Source organism: Neopsephotus bourkii, unplaced genomic scaffold (assembly GCF_033783945.1).
Source record: "Neopsephotus bourkii isolate Nb327-2 ecotype Australia unplaced genomic scaffold, CSIRO-AGI_Nbou_v1 NB_1154, whole genome shotgun sequence".
NCBI classification, from domain to species: Eukaryota; Metazoa; Chordata; class Aves; order Psittaciformes; family Psittacidae; genus Neopsephotus; species Neopsephotus bourkii.
The window spans coordinates 876,969-885,242 of record NW_026901640.1 but is presented as its reverse complement, the minus strand read 5'-3'; the positions used below and the strand labels follow the sequence as shown (position 1 = coordinate 885,242).

Genomic DNA, 8,274 nt, shown 5'->3' with positions numbered 1-8,274 from the left:
TTAATCCTGGTTGAGAAGTGCCATGATAGATGAGTTACAAAGCTGCTGCTATCCCTTGTAGCATTATCCTTGCTCATAGCACTTCCTGACAAACCTGGATGCCTGAGCAGCACAAACTTTAAGAACTGAAGCTAGTTATAACTTCAATAATAACATTTCCAGAAGCATAAAAACCCACAAATGACTTACAGAGGAGCTGCAGCAGGCAGGTCTGGGGCATCACTGGGGATCAGCATGCAGTTAGCAGAGAAGCATCTATGGAGAAGCAGCTCTCACGCAAAACACAAAATGGGGCATGCCCCACGAAAGCCCTTCCCTAATAAGGGCTGGGTGGGAGGAACTGAAGGATTAAAGGTGTAGGGAAGGAGCTTCTTCAGGAGGATGCAATTTGGGCTTGACTGCAATTAGGCCTATCCCGGCTGGTAGCAATTCCCCCTGAGCTCTTTGTAAGTGGTAGCTGTCAAGGAGAATCAGGGAAAAAGGCAAAAGGGAAAAAAAGGAAAGAAAAAAGACAATCTGAGTTAGCAATAAAGCCCCTGTGCCATGATCCAGGAAGGGACAAGCATGGAGTTGGGTGCTTTCTGTTCTGGGGTAAGCTCTGGCTCAGGCAGGCTGGGCAGACAGATGCTTTTACAGCCCAGTCCTTAGCAAGCAGCTGTGACTGGGAGTGACTATGGAGAGTAAGCAGGGAGGAGCATTTCAGACATGTTCCTCTTGTTTCCAAAGGAAATCCCATATTCTGCCACCCTGGAAATGTCTGTGCTTTAACTGCCAAAGTCTCTTTCATGCAGGCACCAGAATTATTAGGTTGGATTCTCACAGTGTAAATACCATGAGAATAAATAGATTTTCACCTGAAAATCCAGCTCCACATAGCTTCCTGTGAGCTCCATCCCCACAAACCATCCTTCTGGCCTTCAGACAAGGAGCAGGAGGGCCCAAAGGTGCAGGGACAGTTCGCAGTCTGGCTCCAGTGCCTGCCTGCCTTGGGAGCCAGGGGACAAGAGTGGCCTCTGCCTAAGGATCTGCCCTGCAGCACTGAGTGGAGCTGCAGGATGAAGGAGCAAGGCTCAGGGCAAAGTGGAATTTCAGGCAGAAGCGTATGCTCATATACAGCATTTTAGTTGAACCACTTTGGGAGAGACCGAGAACACTGGAAAGTGTTTGTATGAGTCATTTTTGTAATACTGAACAGTTTTCCATTGGAATAGGTTAGAAACGGGGGGCATGAATTCCATTATCTCTTTTCCTCACATGTTGCAATACTGTCATAAAGGCCAGAGGTTCTGTAAGATCCCATGGGAAATCTGGTAAAGATACCAGGCAGAAACTTTATCCAAGTAATGATTTCAGATTAGAGCCACCTAAGCAAAGCAGATGCGGCTGATGCACCAGGCTGGCTCCCACACAGGATGATTTTGTTTTACCAGCACCATGAACCCAGCACACATTCAGCTGCAACAAGCTGTTTCAGAACAGGTTTGATTCTTGACGTACTGGAACACAAAAGAGGCCAGTGTAAACTTCAGATAAGCAATCACTAACTTTGTGTAAGTAATTATAACAGTATTGGATATCAGCAAGGTTATGTATAACTAGCAGAATTCCAGACAGAAGTTCTGGGTAGGCAGATACGGATTTCTAACACGAGGTCAGAAGATGACCAAAGAGAGGTGCTTGTGCTGTAAATGCAGCTATGAAACAGGTCTCACTTATTAGGCTGGGGCAGTGTTTCACAGTGGATCCCTAGGAGAAGAATGGCGATCTGCTTCCTGGCTAAGGGAGTAATGTTCCTACTGCCAGGAAATTATGGAAACTGGACTCCTGAAAAAAAACAAAACAGAAAAGATGTGTTGCTATAACACATGAAGTGAGATCCTGTAAGTGAATGCATTTTTGTGCACTACATATGATTTTAAACCTGCAGTAACTAATATTTCAAAGCTGAGGGAGCTTCAAAATCTAAGCTGAGCTGGGGAGGAGCAGCTCTGTTCACATCCAGTGCTGGGACAACTCAAAATGAGTCTTTTATGGCTTTTTGTTACTATTTCAGTCATGTCAGACCACAGAAATCCCGTTGTGCTACATATACATGGCAAACCAAAGAGCTCATCAGGTCAAAGACCCATGGAAACATGTTCCCTTTTCAGTTATACCATACAACTGAAGCACTAAGATTTTACTGATGCTACTTCCTTCTCTGTTACCTCCTGCTCCAAAAGACAAGCAGCTCTTTGGGAAGACTTTCTTAATCTGCTTTCAAATGACATAACAGCCACTGCAGAAAAGCATCTTGTACCAGAATAAATTCCAGGATGGAAAAATTAAACTGAAATTATATGAAAACACTATATGGGTGTGTACTATCAGCAGTGTAAATTCACACTTCCCTGTGCTCCTGCACGGCAGCCATCAGGCCGTGTTCTGGTGGGACTATTCGTTATTGACTGACTCCTTGTGGTCCCAGAGGAAAGGTTTAAGAAGTTGCTTCATCTTATTGCATCAGGGGAAAGGAAAAAAATAAGGAAAAAAACCCAAGGTCCACTGTTGATAACAGGAGTGAGAAGCCTTAGTTTGGGAAGAACTTTGCTCCTGATGTGGCATGTCACAAGACTGAGGTGTCTGTTTGCTGCTGTCCCAGTGCAGAGAGCTGTTCTGGGTTTGGTCAGGCCATAGACATTTCTAACTAAGGATCCCCCCAAGAACAGGGGCAGATGAGGAACTACCCGAGGCCTAGAGAGCCCAGCAACGTCCCTGCCAAACAGTTTGACCCGCTGCCTAGAGAAGCCTCTCTTGACTACACTTCAATATAACATCATGAATAAGCAGAGTACATCATGCCAGCAACGTGATCAGTGAATGGCCAGCTCCTAATGAGTCACATGCACAGCAAAGAAAGACTTGCAGTAAAGAAAGGGAAGACTGATGTATCGATTGTGCTGTACTATGGCTTGACATGTGTGTTTAACTCAAACATGTTGGTGCCAACTGACCACCAGGTTAGGTTCCTGAGCCTGGGAAAAACTCAACACTTGTGCTCTGATTGGCAGGACAATGTTGTTTTGGGAGAGGTAGCAACTGTGTCCTAGGGGAAGCAGAGACAACGTCTGGCAACACAAGGTTTATTTACTATGTCCACTGGCTCATGAGACAGGAGGGAAGCTGGCAGGGGACTGACCTGCCTACGGGCTTGTGTTTGGAGAAGAGCTGCCAGAAAGGCATTCAGCCAAGACAAGTATTGCATCTACTGATGTGACCCTGTTGAGATAAAGGCTTGAGCCACCTCATATCAGAAATGACCTGCTGTGGCCTAACACCTGGTGCTGTAGTGGAACCCACACTGCACAGCAGTCTGGGCCTGGCCAGGAAGTGTCTCTTTGCAACTAATCTGCACAATCAGACCTGGAAGGTTTGATTTAAACAAAGCTGCTACTGTCTGCACAATGTCCATAGGCCAGATCAGGAGTTCTTTTGGCAACAGCCTCCAAAAGAAATGAATTCAAGATGTCCATTTGTGTGGATGCAGAACTTCTCACACTGCCCTTGTCCTATGGAGTTCTTCGCCCCAGAAATCAAAGCCAGCAGCAGACCCCAGATTCCCCTCACCAGAGATCCTTAGATATCAGCTGGGAGGATGCTTTGTGCAATATGCTGTGTAGAGAATGGTTTCCTCTTTTTAGTATCAGTTCTGTCTAGTAATTCATCAGAAAAGTGGTGCTGAGGGTTGTTTAGTCTAGTTTTTTTCTTAACTCTATAACCATTCTTGGCTTTACCAGAAGATGTGATTAACTGTGGATTTATTTAGTATTTTGAATAACCAATTATCTCAAACCATACTTTAATCATAATGTAAGTCAGCAGCATCTATTGAGAAATGTAAAGATAACAGCTTTTAGAATGTTTATGGAAATCCGTAAATGTTTGAATTATCCCCATTAGAGCCATTCAGCAGCATCCAGGCCTTTAATAAACACATCTCTCTGGTCCAAAGATCCCCAAGTTAAACAGGAAAGAGACAAAGCTGTGAAAAGCAAACAAAATCCCTCACTTACAGGTAAATAAATGAGGCACAGAAAGGGACTCCAAGGGAAAGTGCAGTCAGACTTGGAATGTGACTTCCTTCCCTGCTGTGGGGAGATGGTCCCTGTGGCACACGGCTGTCTGGCACCTCAGAACACACAGCAAATGTCAACACAGGTCTGCAGGGACTGCTCCACTCATCACAGATGTAGCTTTGCTGCTGCCTTGGTTTCCTCTGCTCTTCCAGCACACCAGTCTTGTGATTCCACACCAAGAATCAACACTCTCGAAAGCTCCATTTCTAGAGGAAAATTATCTGAGATGGATCTCATCTCAAAGCAGGAGGAGCAGAACTGTGTTTTATTTGTGAAGAAATGTTTGAGAACATGACCTCTATTTCTGTACCAAAGTCAAGAGGTACCAAAGTACCTGAATCAATGTTAAAGCCACCTTGAAGATAGGCTCAGCATTTTACACTGCCCCTCACACTTCAGAGGAGTGCAGCTACAGCCCTACACCCAGCCCTGACCCTGTGTGTATCCTAATGAGCCTTCACTTTCCCATCTGACCCTGGCTGGGATCTGTTCAACCCCTCCTCAAAAGCCGGGACTGGTTTCACTTGTTGCTGTATTCATCCGACGGGAAAAGCCGGGAGAATCCTCCTTCCCAGCGCCCTTGCTGGGTGTGCACTGCTCTCTGCCGGTGGCACACGCTATAGCTCACCTGGTGGGAAGTGGAAATTGCCTCCGATGGAAACGGACGGAGCTGCTTCCTTCCGGACACGGCCCCTGGGTCACAGTTCGGAAAAAACCCGGGGAACTCTCCTTTGTCAAGCTTCAAGATGCCACCTGCTCGTAACTGCAGAAATCGTTTGTGAACAAGAGAAATGTGTCCAAAACTACAGCATCCTGGGGTAGCAAATCTCTGTTCTTCTGCATCTCATGTGCTTGGTGTCAGCTGCCATGGGACCAGATCCAGGGGTGTATTCCTGACCTAATTTCTCAGTAGTTGCAATGGTTATAACACTGCCTTTCCTCAAAAGGTATTGTGAGGCTGCAGCTGTCAAGCTTCTCCTACAGACCAGCTGAAGGGGCAGAATTTCCATTCTGAGGACATTTGGGAAAGGAGGCTGATGGGGAAGGCCATGTTTATGCACCAAGGCAGAGACTGAGGTCAGAGTGGAGAAAGTGGCTCTTTAGCAGGTCATAAACCCACAAAGGTGTGTTTGCTGAGGGATTTGCTTGGCCTGGGTTTGGAGGCAAGACTCCTGCAGCACCTCCACCCTGCACCATGACAGCACCCTGCTGCACACAGCATGTGTCAGCTCTACAGAGGGAACTGAGTGGGGTGGGATTTTCTGTCCCATTAGTGCCCTGGCTTCTTGTGAGTGGAGATCTGCTCATATGCGCTGTCAGCAGCAGCAGTGAGTGTAAAAGAGCTCTGCCAAGGCTGGGAGACAAACCTCTCACATCTTTTGCTTCCCCACTTTAATGTGGAAAGAACCAACTCACGAAACACCAGCAGCCACAGAAAAACAAACAAATGTAAGACTTGAGTGCTTTCTTTCCCTAAGTACACACCTCTGTCAGCCTTTATCTCTGATCCCTTCAGAGAGCAAAGGTCAGTTGGGCCACATGTGAACTGCTGCCTTGGGAGAGGAAGAGGAAGGAAATGACACATTATGAACAGCTTTCTAGGCCTGTCTTGATACACTTTGCTTGTGAAGCCTGAGAGCGTGATGGCAGCCAGATGGTGACTAGAGACTGGCATCTATCAGAACATGGCTCCCCCTTTTGAAGCTGCTCACTTGACATCTGCAGCAGGATTTGTATGGGCCTGTGAACAATGTGCTTTTGTTTGGTGGGGCTGTACTGGAAGAGTCCTTTTGCTGGAAAGTGTCAGGAGTGTTCCAGCTAACATTTTCATCACTTCTGGGAAAGACCAGCCTGGCTCCTGGCCTAGGGAAGAGTGGAAACACTGCTCTTCCAGCAAGTACTGAGGAATTGCATTCTGAAATTGCCCCAACACAATGAAGCCATCAGTCACCACTTCAGAGGCTTCCAGCTCTGTAACGACTTTGTTTCTCTGCCACACAGAGATGACATTTTGTTAAAGAATTGAGGTTTTGTTGCAATTTAACATCTCAATGTTCTGCTTTGCTCACCATGGCCAAGGGAGTCTTGCAAATAACATCTTTCACTGCCATAAAGTAACAGTTCCCTTTCCAGCAGAGCAGCTGTGGGAAAGCTGGATTTAAGACTCAAGGTAACTTGATTCCATTTCCATCTCTGCAATCATCTTCCAGTTTCATGCAGCCTTAACACCTTGGTGTGTCAGTTCCTAATCCATTACCTTATGTATGACCTGTTAAACACATGCATTCAAACACCTGAAAAGCAATAGGAAGCTGACTTTAAAAATCTTCCATAAAAATGTGTTTTTTTGCCACCTTCTCCTGGGATCCAGCACCAGACCTGCAAGCTTCTTTTTTCCTGCAGTCATGAAGAATTTGCTTATTTTTTTTGTTATTAAAGTGAAAGCTGAGGTTTACATGAAACCACACAACTCCTACATGGAAATGGGGCTTTTAAGTGAAAACACTGTAACACTAAGTGATGAGACCAGGCAGATGAGTATGAGGGGCTGAGTTACGCAGCTGACAGAGATGAAGCTACTATGTTATAGCTCTGGTAAGAAAGCAGTAATAGGAACCACCATCAGTGTGAGGAAACACATGTAGAACAGGCGTGGTGGGAACGCGGGTTTCTTGGAATACTTGTATCAATAACACTCTTTTCCTCAGTGGTTATCACAGCACGGGATGGGACAAAGAGCCTCTTCCCTGTTGACAAAGCAACCTCAGGCTTGCAACATCACACCCATCATTTATCTTTTCCAAGTCTCCTCAAGGAAGTGTGTTTAGGAGGGTTATAACCGGTGGTGCTCATGGTCAGGAAGACACTCCAGGAATAACAGGTATGAAATCATGTCTCCAGCCCACATGCAATCCAAGCACTATTTTTAGGAAGAAGCCTGAACCGGAAGTTTAAGAGTGAGTCTTTGAGGACTTGTTTCTATTATAAAGATGAAGATAGCGAAGTGAGCGCTGCTGGAGTTCACACAGTCACATGAAATACCTGAGGGTGCCAGAGAGCCTCTTCAGTGGAGTGTAGAGGCTAAAAATAGCAAGAGCATGGGAGAATGCTTGGGAAAACGCATGAGTGGTATTTACAGAGGGAGGGGACCTGGGGTGACGTGCATGACATGCACTGCAAGCCAGGGCCAACTGAGCACCTTCGTACCTTGATACCCTTACCTCTCTTACTTCGCACAGACAATAGCTACTGTGGCCTCACTAATCAGGCATCTGAGCATCACCTGCCTCAACACTGTTATTGCAGAGGCTGCTCTTGACTGATGCACGTTTAAAGAAAGCAGGTCCTTTATCTGTCCTGCATGTGGCTCAGTTACAGCACAGAGGGGGCTCTCTAGGTTGTATGTTACAGAATTCATGGATAAGGGCGGAGAAAACACAGAATAGAGGGGAGGAAAGAAGCACAGCCACCATCACCCCCTAGCCCCGTGCACGCACACACGCACGGGCACTCTCCGTGGCTGCACTCTCCTTTCTCAGCCCCGGCACACCGGCGTGTTGAGTTCACCCCACGGTAAGAGCCGCGTCCTGGCACCGTCCCGTTGCTGCCTGACCTGCGTTCGCCCGCGGAGCAGCCCCGCATCCCGCCCGGCTGCAGAGGGCACCAGAGCACCGGGGAGGACCCGGCGAGGGCCCGTCCCTGCTGAGCCGCCAGCTGTACCCGTGCGGGTGAGGGGGCTCCTGCCCCGGCACCCCCCGGCAACCGGAGCACAAGGGAGGGGGGGGGGATTTACAGCCTGAGGGACTCTGTTGCCCGGGTGGTGGCTGCAAGCCACAGCCAGCAGCAATAAACACGTTGGCTCAACCAGCTCGATTTCTTACTCAAGTGGTTTCCCGGACTGGGAGAAAAGGCAGAATTGTGCAATGCTGTCGGGTAGCTGTTTGCTCACTGTTGGTCACCTCAAGGCGCAGGGGATGGCACTAACAGTCCTGCATGCTGCCCATCCTTGAGAGAACCTCAGTGGCTGCAGGCAAGCTCCACTGCTTTCCACTGAATTTTTCCCAGCTCTTGGGAACAGAAGAGAGCTGTCCTGGCCATCCAGCACAGATCTCCTGGACGACTCAGGTCAGAGCCTTCTCCTGCAATTCCCTGACTACGC

General features: G+C 47.5%; 1 long non-coding RNA gene across 1 annotated transcript; it reads right to left on the bottom strand.

Annotated features, from left to right (window-relative positions):
- Window positions 1-3,106: 3,106 nt before the first annotated feature.
- Window positions 3,107-4,992, bottom strand: LOC133217655 (uncharacterized). Its single transcript, XR_009726914.1, has 2 exons — window positions 4,744-4,992; window positions 3,107-4,321 (listed from the first exon to the last, which is right to left on the bottom strand). It is a non-coding gene; the product is annotated as an uncharacterized LOC133217655 (long non-coding RNA).
- Window positions 4,993-8,274: the final 3,282 nt, after the last annotated feature.